Below are 18,200 nucleotides of genomic sequence, written 5' to 3'. Positions count from 1 at the left end.
CACAGACAAATAACAGGCATATGGAATAAGAGAAACAGTGAGGACATATTAGGGTAATTTTATACACACTAGGTCGCGTTGAATAAAATGTGCAGTAGTGGTGGCTGGTGCCCATTGATACAGTAGAGTGGAAAGCAGGTACACCAACAGTAGGGGTGCATTCAGAAGGTTATAGCCATGATAGTTTTCCTGATTATTATGCTAGCACTTTTGTCCCAGTTTCAAATGCTCCTTTTAAAGTAGGCTACATTTGAGTCATGCAAGTCAGAGTTGTCTACACCCAGAAAGACCTCTCCATTCAGGCAAACAAGAGGCATTACCACAGTTCAAAGACACGTGTGGCCAGGCAAAAACACTTGAGGGGCATGGAGAAAGCCTGAAGAGCTCTATTCAGGCCCCCAGGGCTGGAGATTCCCCACCCCTAGTCCTACTGAAGTTTGGTTTATCGTTGAAGTTGTTGTTCTTGGCTATGCTCCTCTTGGCTTGGGTCCTGGGAGAATATATAACACATTGCACAACTCTATAATTGTAGAAATACCCCCCTTTGCAACTAGGCAATAAAAGGTTTCTTTTTCTTTTTTAGGTGGCCAAAGTAACCAGGAAGTTAATGGCATTCTTTACATATAGCACTTTTTAATTGGCCAGGTGCAGAATAGGAGCTTTAAGTTTCCTTTGAGATACTGCCAAGGCAGAATATAAAAACAGATGAACCCATGATCTGTTCAGGTACGACAATTTTTAATGGTTTTTGTGTGTGTGCATAAAATCTGTCAGTGAATATATTTAGGAGTTAAGGAGTAGAAGTGTTGTTGAGTGTTTTGAAAGCAGAGGCAGATGGAAAGTGAATCTCGGAGGAACAGTTGTCATCTTTAAATTGGCAACACCACTGAGGAAACTGGAAGGATTGCAGGCTGAGGGGACAATTTTACCTGTGTTTCAGATCAGCTCTGCTCTTTCTATAGCCATGATGGCATTGTGAACACAATAGGACTGAGTTCATCCCAGGGTTGCGGGCAAAGATGACAGCATTGAAAATGAACCCAATAAAGTGAAGTTTCATTCTATTGAGAGCTGAGTGATTGCAGTTTGGGAGAAGAATTATGAGGTTTGTTTATTTTGGTGGCAGCGTAACTTCTTTTTTTATTCTCCAACAGAAAAGCTTTGTTATAATTAAGCCAAGAGGGAGGATTCTGTTTTAGTGATGCAGAACTCAACACAGAGAGTTGATTTAGATTCCCTACAAGAAGGATTTGCTGCTGCTAGATCAGTTAACACTCTGCTCGGCAACCCTTCAAAGCAGAGATCAAACATCAATTTGTAAAATTAAGAAAAGTGGCATAGAAAGAAAACGTGTAAAGTTGCATGCAGGTGGGAAACCTTTTCTGTGTGTGTGAAACCAGTGCTATTGACCTTGGGCCACCTTTTGTGTTCTGACAACTGAGAGAGAATAGGGTTTCCAGTTTGATGTGTGAACAATGGTAAGTTATAATATTTATTCTTCTCCCATTAAAACTTTCATATTCTGATTCTGCACACGAAGCTGCTGTTAAAAACAAGCACCACACCATCCATACCACCCCGCTCATTTGTAAGTTTTAAGTAAGAGGTACATGAACTGGCTCTATGTGAACAGGCATTTATCATCACAATTGCAATATAAGAAATTAATCTCATTTTATACATTCATTTATTCATTCCTTACTGCATAACACAGTTCTTTGAAGAATCCAACCCTCAATTTAATTATACTGGATTGAAGGACACAAGGAGGGAGGTAGTCTCATATATAAAACACCAATAGTGCTATTCTCCCATCCAAATTTCTCAATAGTTAATAACACATGGCATACAAGGCAGCAACTCCAGAGACACCAGTGTGGCAACTGGAACATATATTTACAGCTGAGCTCCTCTGGTTCAGTGGCTATTATTATATTTGTACCTGAGAGACTTGAGCTGTAATCCAGCTCAGCAGCTGAGCAGACTTGAGAAAATCACTGAGTGTGATTCAACCAAAATAAAGCACTTCTAAGTATCACTGTTAATGTGATAGAGCTAAGCATGTGCTTACATTTGACTGAATAGTGTCCTGTGAATGTAATCCACAACTAACACCTCTGGAATAATCCTGGAGACTCCCATGGGAATTTCATGATACCTGGATGACAAGTCACACCTCAGCCTATGTTCTCTATAAAACAAGGATGGAAAACAGAAAACAAGGATGGACAGCCAGAGGTTGTTGGACTCCAACTCCCATCAGCTCCAGCAAGCTTGGCAAAAGATCAGGGATGATAGGCATTGCAGTCTGGCAACAGCCGGATGGTCACATGTTTCTCACTCCTGCTATAAACCATAAAAACTCATTATTGGGGATGTGTGCTAAGCTGCATATTTAATTTGGACCCCAATTTGGTGCTTTGGAAAACAGCCTGTCTTGATCTGAAGTGCTTTGTAGTCTGCTTGATTTGTTTAAAGGTCACCTTCAATTTGCTTCATTTCTCTTCCAAATCATTATTTTTGTTTGCAGGGAAGTTATTCTATCAGAAGGGAGGAAGTTATTTTTGTTTAACTTCCTCCCTTTTGACATAAGTGGATGAAATTTGCAGGCATATTATCCCCACCCAAACAGATAAATTAAAGGCAGATAGGTCCAGGGATATTTGTAGTGTGTGTTTGTTTGTTTGTTTGTGTGTGTGTGTGTGTGTTGTAAAAAGGACAGAATAATCTGAAATTTGCAACAAGTTTCCACTTCTGAGGGCATATAGCCTACCAAATTTCAGAAGGTCCCCCATTGGTTTTCCCATAAGGGCAGCCATTCCTTCATTTCCCCACCCCCATTAACTATTAGGAAATTTTCAAATGGCCATAACTCCACTCCAATCCTTTGATAGAAGTGGGTGAAATTGGAATTTAAATATTTCCTTTTCAGAACACAGAGAAGGACATGCTTGTGAAAATAGAAGAGGTGGGGAAAGTGTCCAATCATTTCTAGTATTCTACATTTTGTGGGGCAGAGATCAAAATAGCAAGATTGAAATTACATGTCTTGGCAGCCTCAGACAGAAGAAGAGGAATCATAGAATTGTAGAGTTGTAAGGTATCACAAAGGTCATCTAGTCCAACCTCATGCAATACAGCAATATTTGGCCTAATATGGGGCTTGAACCCACAATCCTGAGATTAAGAGTCGCATGCTCTACTAGCTGAGCTATCAAGGAAGGAAGAAAAGGAGCAGGTGGGGATAGGGGCTGTAAGAATGGCACCCAAAGGTAGAGGAGTGAGGGGACCCTGGATGTCAGGCAGTGGGAAGAAGAGATGCTCTCTCCTCTGCCCTTCCTGTGGACTGAGATTCACATCAAGGAGGTGGAAGGACTTTGACCAGCCAGAGGGAAGGGCTGAACAGGAGGCTGTCTTGTTCCTCTGCCTGCCTCTAAGTGGTAGGGAGGCTACTATTGCAGATTTGCCTCACTTGGCAACCCACCCCTGCCTCTGTCTAATGTATTTTTCATACTTTACAGTTAAAAGAAACAAAACCATTGATACCCTGCTGCTTTGTGGTTTGGTTTGAAATTTTATACAGTGGTACCTCGGGTTAAGTACTTAATTCGTTCCGGAGGTCCGTTCTTAACCTGAAAATATTCTTAACCTGAAGCACCACTTTAGCTAATGGGGCCTCCTGCTGCTGCTGCGCTGCCGGAGCCCGATTTCTGTTCTCATCCTGAAGCAAAGTTCTTAACCTGAGGTACTATTTCTGGGTTAGCAGAGTCTGTAACCTGAAGCGTATGTAACCTGAAGTGTATGTAACCCAAGGTACCACTGTACTGTTACAGCTGTAGTTACAGCACCCAAACAATGTTATCTCTGTCCACACACAGTGGTGCTTTAGGAGACAAGAACAGGATGAAGGTTACTGTAATCCTAGATAAATAGAATCTATATGAATAGATAATGGAATTAAAAACACAATGCTAAACTCGTTTACTTGGAAATAAGTACCACTGAGTTCAGAGGGGCTTACTCCCCAGCAAGTATGCATTGGATAGGTGTTAAACTACAAAACTGCATATCTTTCTGTCATGAAACAAAAACAACAAAAAATGCTGAGTATACTATGACAATTAGTGCTCCCGTCAGAGAAAGCACAGATTTTGTTGTAGAGGAAATCAACATTCTCTTATTAAACTGCACTTAATATTATGTTCCCCTTCATGGATCACTGCCTTGCCGTGGCGAAGGGGCTTGAAGAACTCAGAGAAGCTATGAACTATGCCGAGCAGGGCACCCAAGATGAACAGGTCATAGTGGAGAGTTTTGACCAAACGTGATCCACCTGGAGTAGGAACCGGCAAGCCACTCCAGTATCCCTGCCAAGAAAACTCCATGGACAAAGACAACAGGCATATAAAAGTTATGACGCTGGAAGATGAGCCCCTCAGGTCGGAAGGTGTCCAACATGCTACTGGGGAAGAGCGGAGGACAAGTACAAGTAGATCCAGAGCTGATGAAGCGGCTGGGCCAAAGCCGAAAGGACGCTCAGTTGCGGATATGCATGGAAGCGAAAGGAAAGTCCAATGCTGTAAAGAAAAATATTGCATAGGAACCTGGAATGTAAGAACCATGAACCTGGGTAAGTTGGATGTGGTCAAAAATGAGATGGCGAGAATAAATATTGACATCCTGGGCATCAGTGAGCTAAAATGGACGGGAATGGGCGAATTCAGTTCGGATGACTATCATATCTACTACTGTGGGCAAGAAACCCGTAAAAGAAATGGAGTGGCCCTCATAGTCAACAAAAGAGTGGCGAAAGCTGTACTGGGATGCAGTCTCAAAAATGATAGAATGATCTCGATACGAATCCAAGGCAGACCTTTTAACATCACAGTAATCCAAGTTTATGCACCAACTACTGGGGCTGAAGAAACTGAAATTGACCAATTCTATGAAGAATTACAAGACCTTATAGAAGTGACACCAAAGAAGGATGTTCTGCTCATTATAGGGGATTGGAATGCTAAAGTAGGGAATCAAGAGATAAAAGGAACAACTGGCAAGTTTGGCCTTGGAGTTCAAAATGAAGCAGGGCAAAGGCTAATAGAGTTCTGCCAAGAGAACAAGCTGGTCATCACAAACACGCTTTTCCAACAACACAAGAGACGACTCTACACATGGACATCCCCAGATGGGCAACATCGAAATCAGATTGATTATATTCTCTGCAGCCAAAGATGGAGAAGCTCTATACAGTCAGCAAAAACAAGACCTGGGGCTGACTGTGGCTCAGATCATCAGCTTCTTATAGCAAAATTCAAGCTTAAACTGAAGAAAGTAGGAAAAACCACTGGACAGGTAAGATACAATCTAAACCAAATCCCTTATGAATACACAGTGGAAGTGAGGAACAGGTTTAAGGATTTAGATTTGCTGGACAGAGTGCCTGAAGAACTATGGGTGGAGGCTCGCAACATTATACAGGAGGCAGCAACTAAAACCATCCCAATGAAATAGAAAGGCAAGAAAGCAAAGTGGCTGTCCAACGAGGCCTTACAAATAGCGGGGGAGAGAAGGCAAGCAAAATGCGAGGGAGATAATGAAAGATACAAGAAATTGAATGCATTTTCATGGTTTTTTTTCTTTTTCATGGTTTTCCCAGTAGTGATGTATGGAAGTGAGAGCTGGACCATAAAGAAGGTTGATCGCCGAAGAATTGATGCTTTTGAATTATGGTGCTGGAGGAGACTCTTGAGAGTCCCATGGACTGCAAGAAGATCAAACCTCTCCATTCTGAAGGAAATCAGCCCTGAGCGCTCACTGGAAGGACAGATCGTGAAGCTGAGGCTCCAATACTTTGGCCACCTCATGAGAAGAGAAGACTCCCTGGAAAAGACCCTGATGTTGGGAAAGATGGAGGGCACAAGGAGAAGGGGACGACAGAGAATGAGATGGTTGGATGGTGTTCTTGAAGCTACCAGCATGAGTTTGATCAAACTGCGGGAGGCAGTGGAGGACAGAAGTGCCTGGCGTGCTCTGGTCCATGGGGTCACGAAGAGTCGGACACGACTAAACGACTAAACAACAACAACAAATATTATGTTTGGGCACCTATTTGACTAAAATAATAAAACAAACAAACAAACAAAAACCATTTAGTGTAGGCCTGGAAATGCAAGCATAAAAGGAAATCCTCACCAGGGGATTAATTTATTATTATTGGTGGTGGTTCTACTGTTATTTTGTAAATTAAGGGACAGCAACAGGAAGTGAGATAAAGCACAGTGTCTTGGTTCATGAGCAGTAACAAGTAAGAACACATTAAATATTATTTTTTAACATTTTACTATCTCAGAAGTTACTGGAAATGTACACACATGAATAAGACTAAACAAGACATGTAAAAACATGCTTTGGAAACCTTGATTACATTATCAGAGATTGTGTCATCCTCTTTTTCAGGGCTGCATTGGAATGAGGTCCAATAAGAAAATGGTTTATGTGAATTCATAATGTGGCATTGAGAACACTTGGTGCTCAGTTTTAAGGAACTAAAAACATCTGAATGACCTAACAATCACTACACCACTTAACTGGAGTAATAACCCCCTTTCTAGAAGTTAACAGTAGTGATAATATTTTATGTCTCAGTGTTTATTCTTGAGATCAGACATCATGTCAGCTTTGACTTTAAAGTAAAATCTCTCACCAAGCAGCATACCAATTTAACCTCAAGTAAATTTGATTTAACAACATGCTACAAAGAGGTCAATGGTGAATGAACATCCAGATGAAATATGAGCAACAACAGAAGCAATGGGGGAAAAGCTTTGCTGCAGAGTATTTTCATGGCTCTCTTGGTACCGGTATATTACTCTGAATAATTTGATCAGATTTCCTTCCTACTCTGTTTATGTCATTGGTAGAATACACCTAGTGATTAGAACACTTGAATTTTATCTAATATTCTGAGATTGGGAAGCAGCATCAAATCACGATTTACAATCACAAAATACTATATAAACTTCAGCAAGGGCATTGCCAACCTTTTTGGACAAATATAGCCAGTGGTGGATTTATAAAGGTGTGGGCAGTTCCCCCCACCGCCCCGGGTGCTGAGCCGAGGAGGCACAAGATAATGAGGAATTAAAAAGGAATAATGAATTAAAAAGGAATTACAGTGGTACCTCAGGTCACAGACACTTCAGGTTACAGACACTTCAGGTTACAGACTCTGCTAACCCAGAAATAGTACCTCGGGTTAAGAACTTTGCTTCAGGATTAGAACACAAATCGTGTGGCGGTGGCGTGGCTGCAGCAGTGGGAGGCCCCATTAGCTAAAGTGGTACCTCAGGTTAAGAACAGTTTCAGGTGAAGAACGGACCTCCAGAACGAATTAAGTTCTTAACCCGAGGTACCACTGTATTGTGAAAATAAGACAGGGGGGCGGGGGGCGGGATTTGTCCTCACTCAGGGAGCTGTATTACCAAAATTTGCCGTGGCAGGTAACCTTGTGTGTAGCCTTGTGGGAAGCCAATGAACTGTGATATGGAGCATCTGCCTAGATGAACAGGGGTTGTCAACCTGCTGCCCATAGTCACCAGTACTCCCTCTGACATCCATGGAAAGTTTCAGCAATATCCACTCAGAAATCCACCATATATGAGATGTGGGAGACCATCTGCACCATTTTAGTCTCTTTTTATGCTGTTTTCAATGTGGCAGTCACACACAACACAGCAGCCATTTTGTGCCAGGTGCCAATAGCACTATCTCAAATTTATGGGCTAATAGCCGTAAATAAATGAATGAATGAACTATCTCAAAATTCCAAGTGTGCCTGCTGACAGGGAGCTGAAAAGCACTCTACTAATACTATTTTCTGGTCTCAGCTCTGTAGGTAGGACCATAACCACTCTAACAAAGTGTCCCCACACAGCTGGTTCAGGAGTATCTCATAGTCAGTGGTAACAAAAGGTGTAGGGAACGAGAAGATGGAATAAGGTTGCATGTTGCTGATCCCACTCTAAACAAAAGGGAATCCATCAGGACAAGCAAGCCTGATTCAGTTCCCTGACCAAGCCTGAAACAAAACTGGAATGAGTCTAGATAATCCATATCATCTACAGAAGTCTGCAGTTGCCCCACCTGGACCCTCTCCACCAACTTCAGTTAAAGGGGTGGGGTCCAACATGCAAAGCACCAAGTGCAGACCCTCTAAGCCCATCCCAAGATGAAGTCTGGACTGGTGCTATCTGGGTGAGCACATCTGAGTTAAGTTAGATGCGCTTAGTTCACCCACTGAGGTTTCACCAGTTTAGTTCTTTCTTCATTCATGATCAAATTGTGGATCACCATGGTCTTATTTTGGACTGGCCTGATGTTATGTGACAGCACTGCCAGACCGGAGGGCTCAGTGAATAAACAAATAGGTTTTTCAATACTGTGAGACTGAATGGTTAATAATTGTAGGAGATGCCACCTACCTTCCTGAGGCTGCATGGGGCAGAAGAACCGCTGGTTGTTGTTTGTGTCAAGATGGCTGACTGCTGTTAGAGGTTCTGACCTTGATTGTGTTCTACATTAAAATAAATGGTTAAGTCCTGTTACAAAGTAGCAGTATATTTTCTTCCTGGAAGCCTGGAAGCTCCTGACTTTCTACCACAGTAGCTACCACAGAGATGCTTCAAAGAAGTATTTCAAAGGACAATGCCATAAGCGTTTGCAAAAGAAAGCTATAAAGGAGGTAGAAAAACAGGAGCTTAGTTAGAATTTCTTCCTGTGCTTTAGTTCCCGTTTTCCTTCTTGCACTTTAGCTTTTTCTTGCTGTTCCAACTGTATGACATACACGTTAGAATTATATTTTGACTATGCCCCCAAATGTTTGACATTTTAAATGTTAATCTGCACAGTAATCAAGACAGGGTATTTTATTTGTCAAAATACCTACCTTAAACTTCAAAGGTTTTGCCTCTAAATACCGAAGCAATCAGTGCACACATTAAATAAAGGTCAAAAGCTAGGTTTACCATAGGCATTTATATTGCACCATAAATTCATTTCACAAACTATGATATACATTAGGTGGTTAACCTGGGTCCCTGGATCTTGCAGTCCTTGCAAAACAAATGGTAAAGAGTTTATTGAGAAAAAGGTAGTGGAAACTTCTTATCAGGTGGCAACAGTGTTGAGATGTATGAAGAGGAAGTAAAAGTAGAACATATCTTTTCAACACAGTTTAAATGGCAGCAAAAGAAAATGCCATTTGTGTCATAAAACAATTAAATGTTGCATGACATTTTGTAGAAGGCAAGGTTCATCATGATAAATTCAGTGTAATGGAATCCACAGAACTCTACAAAGGTCATTGGGTATAGTCAACTCTCTGCACTGACAGGCTTCCGTAGACTTAAATAATCTATGATCAAATTCAAGTGTTTTGTTTTCAACACAACTGCTGCCCCAAACCACAGCCCCTTGAGTAGGGATCTATATGCTTCCTAGAATGGTTAGATATTATTGCTTCAGAGACCACCAGATTTGGCTTTGGAGTTATTATACTTTGTCCAAATATCAACAGAACCATTGTGTTGTAGTGGATAGACTCGGACTGGAGAGTGTTGGAATGTGTTAGATTCAAGGTCAGCCAAGAAGTTCACAGGGTGACTTTGAGCAAATCATTCCCTTTTATCCTGACCTAACCAGCTTCACAGGTTAGTTGCATGAAGTTAAAATGTAGATAGGGGATAGGGATAGGGGAAAATCTCCAGTTACTCTGCAGTATTCTTTGGCATGTATTGAAATTAGAATACTGTATATTGCTTGCTGTTACATCTTTCTACATATCAAATGAACTGCTCAAGCTACATCACTACTAATGGATGGGTGCACTGCTCACTTCAGTGTTGATCGGCTACTATTTAATGAAGACTAACTTATGAAAAATTTATTCCAGAGTGCTTAGTTTATTGATGAAATGAGTACAAAGCCAGGTTGTAAGGAGCAGCTTTTTTAAAAATAGTTTTCTATAAGTATACTTTTCATTTAAGGTCTTAATGGAATACAGCCATTTACTTCAGCAGTTCAAAGGCACGGGTTGATGTGACATACTAAATAAGGAACAGTGAAGACAATAGGAACAGTGTAGGTTACAAAATTTGAAGCAGAGTTGAAAGCTATGTCAAGATATTATCAAACTGCAGAATAAGATCATCATGAAGAGGAGAAACCAGAGTTCTAAAGAACATCAGAAACCATAAAAGGGTAGCGGGGATAAAAGTTACAATTTCTGTAAACCACTTTGAGTTTTTGTTTTGTTTTTTTACAATCAAGCAGTGTATGAATTTTATGAAATAAATTAAAAATATGTTTTGCAGCCATCAAGTTCTGTAGCATTACTTAGCGGCTTTGTTCATTAATCAGAATCTATCGACAGCTCCAACTCTCCATCACAACCAGAAAGAGAGGAAGCAAAAACTTGCAAGCAGCCATAAACTGGAAGATTGGCTTTCCAAGGCTTCTAGTACAGCATGTGGAACTTTCCCTACTAACAGTGTGGTATTAGTCCTCAGAATGTCTGCATGCCATTAGAAACTGATAAAGATTTGGCTCCTTTTCAAGCTGCTGAAAAGCTTAAGATCAATATCTTATGGTTTATCTGAAGGTGATTAAAACAAATAAGCCTTATGCAGCACTTTTTATTGATCTCCTTCAGGCCCTTCAATCAACATCACCGAGAAAAACGGTTAAGAGCTTGTGAGATACATTAATATTCTGGAAAGACAGTGTTATTGTTAAAGAGTTCAGTCAGTGGCAAGATCTGCTATTTTCATGGCGGAATGGCAGGCTGCTCTTTGTTGCTCTCCTTGAATTTGATTTGAGTGGGATTGCAACTGTAAAAGTGTCGTTGGCAGTGGGGTAAACAGAATTTTGCTTTGGGAGCTAACAGACATCCAATTACTTCAGGTAGCAAATCTGCCCTTGAAACCAGTGTGTTGTGATGCATGATTTGGAGAATGTGGAGAGAGACAATATTTTCTCTGCACTCTTGTAATGGTAGAATTCAGGGTTACACAAGGACTGCTTCCCTCTTCCCCTGATGTGCAGCGATTGCGGCCCGATGCAGAGGTCGCAGTGACTCTGGGGGTGGGGGGTGCTGGTTTCCTGTGGGACCAGGAAGGATGTTATTTCCTCCTCCAGTGGTCACAGGGGCTTCATCCCCTGGTTCTGACTAATCACAGGCGGACCAGGGGGAGATCACCTCAATATGGTATGTGTCAGGAAGATGATGGATGACTGATGAAGAACCCTGCATGACAGACAGGGAAGGGAAGAACTCCTAGGCTGGGAGGCTGGGAGTACAAATGGAAGCTCCCAAGTTGAGAGCTGGAAGGGTCCACCCCCTTTTTTGTGAGACATGAGTTAAGATCTACCCCTGATAGAGGGCTCTGTATATTATTTCTCTCTCTCTCCCTCCCTTTTCTTTTCCCTCTTTCTTTCTTTCTTTCTTTCTTTCTTGTTTCCCCCCTTCTTTCATTCTCTATTTTTATTTAGCTTTCTTTGGATTTTATTGTATCATATGTTCAAAGCTTTCAATAAAAAAATCAGATTAAAAAAGAAAAGATATACACCAAGAGGTGATCTTTAACCTGGGATTAATCCTGCTCAGTAATCAACCAGAAGTCGGGTTGGGTGATTCTGGATATACAACCATTGCCTGCACCAAGAGTTTCTTACATTTGTAATCAATAAATTTGTAGCCTATTTTATCCCAAAGTGATTGCCCTGTGATTATTTCATCTTCCCATGTTAGCCCCCAGCTGCTTGCAGCCTCACTGCGCCTGAGCCCTCAATTAAATCAACTGGAACAGATAATAAGACAAGATGGATAAAATAAAATCACTGAATGGAGAGTGTCCAGAAGAAGGTGACCAAGATGGTGAGACTGTGTCTATAGGTATGAAGGGAAAGGAGGGTAATAGGAATGGAAGCAGGTCCTTTTTATGTGCCCCTGCCCATGGATGCCCAACAGTGGGGTAACTGGATGGCACACTACAGGAACCTTTGCTCTGATCCAGCAGCATTCTTGTTTCCTTCTGTAGCCTTGAATGTAAGTAAGTAACAACATGCATAAGGAACAATACTTTCATGTCCTTTCTCTCTGACTAAATCATTCATTGTTATGACCCTACATAGAAAACAGCAACTCACGTCATAGATGAATTCCAACTATGGCAAATTGTTTTTGTTTAGCTAGGAAGCGACAGTCAAGCTATCAATCCCAACAAACCCACCCTATTAGTAACGTAAGTTGAGTTTTGGCTATCAAATACAACCACCTTGGCACCTCTCTATATAATGGTGGAATGACCGTGAGCAAGCAGTGACTATTGCTTAAGAAGGAAAACAGCACCATGGACCTTTCATCCTCCAGGAACAACTGATACCAAGTTCCTAAAAAAACCAAACCGAGTTTCACTGTTACACTTAACACAAGCCAGTGACCATAAACCCTGAAAAGGCTGAAGAACAATGAGTTCAGTTCTTATTTAGAGAGTTTTCTGAATGCCACCTAAATCCCACTGCTGATTTTGAAGCAAATGGGTTGGTGGAATTGTAACTAGAGACTGAGAAACATGATTAGTGAAGAAATCTATCGTTGGAGGAACATACATTATTCACTACAGTGTCACACCTTTTAGAAACTGAGAGAACTGAAGTAACAAGATAGTAAACAGCAGTGTAGAATCACCAGACATGGGTAGCAAAAGCAGAGAAATACAATCTGTGGGCAGAGATGTGCCAATTAACCATCTCCCTTGTGAATTTTTAAAAATACCCTTACTATACTTATTTTAAAGTTCCTCAAAAATTCCTGCAGGTGTTTCATCTGAGCAGTACCCTTCAAATCCACAAACTGAATTTTATGTTAGGTGAAATTCAGAGGCTTTTCTCCTGGCAGGCTTATGTTTATACCAGTTACACGGGAACCTTTGGGACTGCAACTCCCATAATCCCTGACTACTGGCAATGCTGCCTGGGGCTGATGGGAGTTTGAGTCCAACAACATAGGGAGGACCACAGTTTCCCCACTCACCTGATGTATACCTTCCTTCCTTCTCCTAATATACTTATTTATTATTTATTTCAACTGTTTCTAAGTAGTGCACATAAAGATTGCAAAAAGCATACAGTACATAAGATCAATTAACCAAAAGAAATTAACCAAAAGAACATAATTACCTCAATTTACGCCATGTCTTTCTGATACAGGACAGAAAGGGTTGTAAAAAAAACTAGCAAAAGAAATGGACCTAGCCAGAAGTTGATAAGGGATTGTTTGTTTTAACAGGCCATTTAACTAAAAAACACATTTTAAAGTCAAACTACTGTATATGTGATGCAAATGCTCTCTGTTTAAAGTTTCCAGTGGCTGTCTTTCTGAAAAGCATTGGTGGGGCAGAGCCTGATTTAGGGTCTGGGGCTATAGCACGGGTTACATGCTGTGCTCCAGTCTGGTTCCCTGTCTTAAATTGCACACACATCTGCATAATTATTTTTTTAAAATGTATGGACAAAAGCTCTTATAACAGTGAGTTTCCATCTCTGTGGCTCGCTGTAGATTTGGAGGTGAGCAATGTGACTTAAGTCAGGGAATAGGCGTTGAGCTACACCCCTGTCACCAATGTCATGGCTCTGCTCCAAATCTACCACCAAACTAGCTTTCATGTTGCATTGTGTTGACACCAAGATGAATAGATTTTGTCTTGAGCTCCCTGACCTATTAAAAATAACAATGGGCTTTGATGCTGGAGCTGCCCCAAACTGCCTTTGGCTCCAACCCAGACCTGCTCTGCTTTCCACAGCCTGACCCAGACAGTTCTACCTGCAGGCCTCACCCATGTACCCAATGAAGATCTTATCTCAAGGCATAACAGGCAGCGTGTTAAGTAAAAGTCACTTCTGAGTCTGCAGCATGATTCTGAACACAGAACTGTAGAAATAGTCACAGGCAGCCTTTACAGTTCATGGGCTTTCCTAGGAGTTTGTTTGCAGTTAATGTATATATGATGCTGTAATGCTTGTGAAGTTAGAATAGTTGAAGCACCACATAATTCAATTATCAGCATGCTTCTGCGGAAGGTACTTCTGAGAGACAGTGCCACCTTCAGTCTTAATAAACAATACTACCAAAGGAGACTGCAGTTTTATGCCCACTTTCTTTAGAGAAAGGACTTGCAGAGGACTGTACTGTACAAAAGGGGGAAATAATAAGTAATAAAAATAAAGACAATAAATAATGCATTGGGGCAAAAGGAGGGGAAAACTCAGATGGTCTTTGTCTGTGGAAGATAGAGGTTAGTGTAGACGCAGCCTTCTAGTGGTTTGGAAGAGAACAGACGCTCATTTGAAATCTGAATTCTGTCCTCCCGCCCTGCCAGGGGTGCCAACTTGAATAAAATATGGGGGGGCAGATAAGCCCTGCCCCACATAATCGACAACAAGACATGGTGCGCACACACTATTTGAATGGCAATGCCTATCCTATAGTCTTCTAATAGGATTCTCACAAAAGGGAAAGCATCTGGTTGGCCACTGTGAGAACAGGATTCTGGACTAGATGGGCCATTTTCCTCTGACCTGCAGGGCTCTTCTTATGCTCTCAAGTGGCCAAACCCACTGTGCCCCTGCAGCCCCCCAATGTAAATTGATTGCTTCTTTCCTCTTCAATTTGGCTCCAAGAGTGAATTTTCTATTACTGTTGCCTCACAGTAGAATTCTTGACTAATAAAAGCCAAAATGAGGAAGTACTAGATCTATGGTTCAGGATCATTAATAACTCAGAAGTGCCTTGGCTATGCGGTTTAATATATTGGAACGACTCACATTAATAAATTTTACTTAAAATAATTTGCTTCTTGTGGCACCCTTTTTGGCCCAGGATCTCCCGAGTGCTTTGCAAGCAGAAAGCCAAAGAACAGAAAAGTATTAGGCATAAAGTGAATAATGAACCCTTCTCCCATTTTCTTTAGATGGGATGGGGAAAAAATTAACAAGCAATTTACACTGATGTAGACCCATGAACTTTAATGGGTAACATCAGTGCCAATGTCCAATCAACCCTCCTCCCAAATGATTAACATTTCCCATGCTTCACGGGCAGATATTAATACCAAGGATTTTATTTTTAGCTCCCCTTTAAACTGGAGTAAATCCTGACTATAGTATGGTATACTACAAGGATAGTAAACCTGTGGTCTTCATATGCTCCTGGACTACATCTCCCATCATTCCTGATCTTTGGCCATACAGTCTGGTGCTGATGTGAGTTGGAGTCCAACATCTGGAGGTGCACAGGTTCCTCATCCCTGAGGAACTAGCTGTAGGTATATTTGCTAATTCCATAAGAGCTATTGAAAACTTGGAGTTGTCTATTTGATCCTGAATGATCCAAATCAGGTTTGATACATCAGATAAGTCTGCACAAGACACAGATATATATCTTATGGAAACCAGCAGTAATTGACAAGGTGATAGGGATAAAGGCAGTGGCTCTCATTTGGTTAGAACTACTACTACTACCGCTACCGCTACTACTAGACTCAGGATACTGACCATTTCCATCCCAAGATCTGGCTCAGCAGCAGATGTGTTGTTCTTTTCCTTTAAACCGAAGCATGAATTGTGTGCGCATAGTTTCAAATTACAGTGATCTGCTGCAATCTTGGTAGCTGCTGAGTCAGGTATATATTGCATCCATCACGTCTCGAGGAAGCTGCTCTCTGCAGTATATCCCACAGTGTGATTGACTGGTGGATTGATTGAATGACCCCGTCTCACTGTTTCCACTTAACCTCAGCAAAAGTTTGGGTTGTGGGGAAGTAGAGACATGCATTTCACTTTTATTTTCTTTTTGATCAACTGCATCATAGCTTCAAGCCATTTCTGTCAGACACATGGATGCTGTAGATATTATCTTAGGTAAAGAAATAAGTAGGCAAGCCTATCAAACAGGACTGTCTGCTCCCCAGTGTGTGATTGATGTATATTGTTTTCCTAAAAAAGAAAAAGAAAAGATAAGTTGGAGCTACTTTTATAGACTATTTTGTTGTCTGATGGACATAACTCCTATTTAGAAATTTTTCAAACCCTGAAGAAAAAATACTAATAGCATTTTAATGTGAAAACAAATCAGATATACAAAGAGGTATTATTAACCTGAACACAGTGGTGCTTACTGGAGCATATGATGTTCCTCTTTTAAAAATGATATGGAAATTGTAAATGTTACTGACATTGTGTGGAGATGCAATCACACTGTTAAGCTTTCAAACCTACCTATATTCATGATACCATACCCTGTGAATTGCTTTATTAATATGCATTTTTCACTTGGAGTCTGCTAAGTGTCACAGATCAGAACTCATTTTTCTATGGGAATAGAGACAACAATCTAGCTCATACCATACCAAACTGTTTCTGAGGGCTGTGTGGCACAAGATGAACTGCCTTCAGAGCGAACGGCATCAGAGTGAAGCAACCTACCTCATCCATGAGGATGGATTGATGAAGTTAGAAATCGGTGGTGTTCTAAGGATGCTGGAAGACTTTTGCAAGTTTGGCCCTAGCAAGGAAGGGGAGCAGTAGTGGTAGCATGAAATTGGCCTCCATTTCAGGAAGCAAAACATCTCTGGATAGCGCTGCCTCCCTTTGTATAGGGGGCTTAAATCTGTGAGTAACACACCCAAATTTATTTCACAGCGAGCCCATTGCTCTACCACACTTGCTTGGGCCACATGTCTCTTTTCTAGCCTCAAAATCTACTCTTCTATGTCCCGGGAACACAAATGCTTAAGTTCAAATGACTGAGAAAAATTTAAACTGAGCTCTTGGAGGGAGTTCCCTCTTCTATGGCCCTGACTCTATTCTTCCTGTCAGGAGCACAGGAGCAAGGCACAACATACTTAAGAAACTTTATGATAGATAATGAAGTGCCTTCATAAAGTACTTGGGAGAGAGCAGAGGCGCCGAGTTCCACCCAACATTGGAGGGCGTATTGTTCATGTGTGGCATCACACTCATTGCAGCACATGCCACCAGGCCCAGTCAGGCCCGCCACCACCACTGCGAGGCCTGGCGAGGCTCACCACTACCTGTGAAGCCTGCCGCCGTGAGGCCTGTGAGGCCCAGTGAGGCTTAGCCCTGGGAGGGCTTAGCTCTGTCCCAACAGACTTTATTTGGGGTGGGTGTGTGAAGACACCTCAGCCCTATGGGAGAAAGCAACAGAGATGAGGCTTATAGAAGGAAAGGTGCGTTATTGAAAGAGTAAACACAGTAAGTAAAACTATACCTACTATTTCTCACAGGCCTGTGCAAGAAGGGGTGGGTGCAGCTGGGCCCGCTTGCACCGGGTCTCAGAGATCGAAGCTGTCTGGGGGGCCCTGCCATCTTATGTTAACTAGACTGGCAGATTTTTTATTTGAGTTAATAACTTTGTTCTAACAAGACTCCTGTCCTGGGCCTCTGCATGGGCCTGCTCTCTCAGAGCAGTTATCATCTGAGGAAACCCAGGCTAGTACAGTGGCTCCTTAGGTTAAGTACTTAATTGTTCTGGAGGTCCGTACTTAACCTGAAACTGTTCTTAACCTGAAGCACCACTTTAGCTAATGGGACCTGCTGCCGCTGCGCCGCTGGAGCACAATTTCTGTTCTCATCCTGAAGCAAAGTTCTTAACCTGAAGCACTATTTCTGGGTTAGCGGAGTCTGTAACCTGAAGCGTATGTAACCTGAGATACCACTGTACTTGAAGGCTGACAGGTGTACAAAAGGAGAAGATGAGGTAGGTCTATCCTTCTAGACCTGGAGCGGAGAAGCTTTTTTCAGGGCTGCATTTGCTTCTGTGCAACATTCCGGGGTCTACCTGCTAGGGGTGAGTAGGACCAGAGACAAAAATAAAAATAAAAAAGTGAGTGGAACAGCAAATGCATCGTATTTACTTGAATCTAGTGTTCACCTTTTTGAGGCCAAATTGTGTTGCGAAATTTAAGGCGCGCATTAGATTCAATGACACATTTACATTTGCCAGCAAATACCTTTTGGGGGTGTTTTAAGGTTCTGAAAACTGAGGTGCACGTTAGATTCAATGGCGCATTAGACTTGAGTAAATACAGTAGATTTTACCTTTGTGCACCTGGCAAGATTCTCTC

At 41.6% G+C, this 18,200-nt stretch overlaps 1 long non-coding RNA gene across 5 annotated transcripts; it reads right to left on the bottom strand.

Annotated features, from left to right (window-relative positions):
• Window positions 1-1,951: 1,951 nt before the first annotated feature.
• On the bottom strand, window positions 1,952-17,582 carry LOC308590312. Of its 5 annotated transcripts, none has more exons than XR_014009742.1 (4): window positions 17,349-17,582; window positions 16,540-16,618; window positions 8,481-8,572; window positions 1,952-2,191 (listed from the first exon to the last, which is right to left on the bottom strand). It is a non-coding gene; the product is annotated as an uncharacterized lncRNA (long non-coding RNA). The 5 variants fall into 5 exon arrangements; XR_014009743.1 differs by lacking the exon at window positions 1,952-2,191 and adding an exon at window positions 15,610-16,050; XR_014009744.1 differs by lacking the exons at window positions 1,952-2,191; window positions 16,540-16,618 and adding an exon at window positions 15,610-16,050.
• Window positions 17,583-18,200: the final 618 nt, after the last annotated feature.

Source organism: Podarcis bocagei (assembly GCF_964188305.1).
Source record: "Podarcis bocagei genome assembly, chromosome: 1".
Taxonomy (NCBI): domain Eukaryota; kingdom Metazoa; phylum Chordata; class Lepidosauria; order Squamata; family Lacertidae; genus Podarcis; species Podarcis bocagei.
This window is presented reverse-complemented; position numbering and strand designations above follow the sequence as displayed.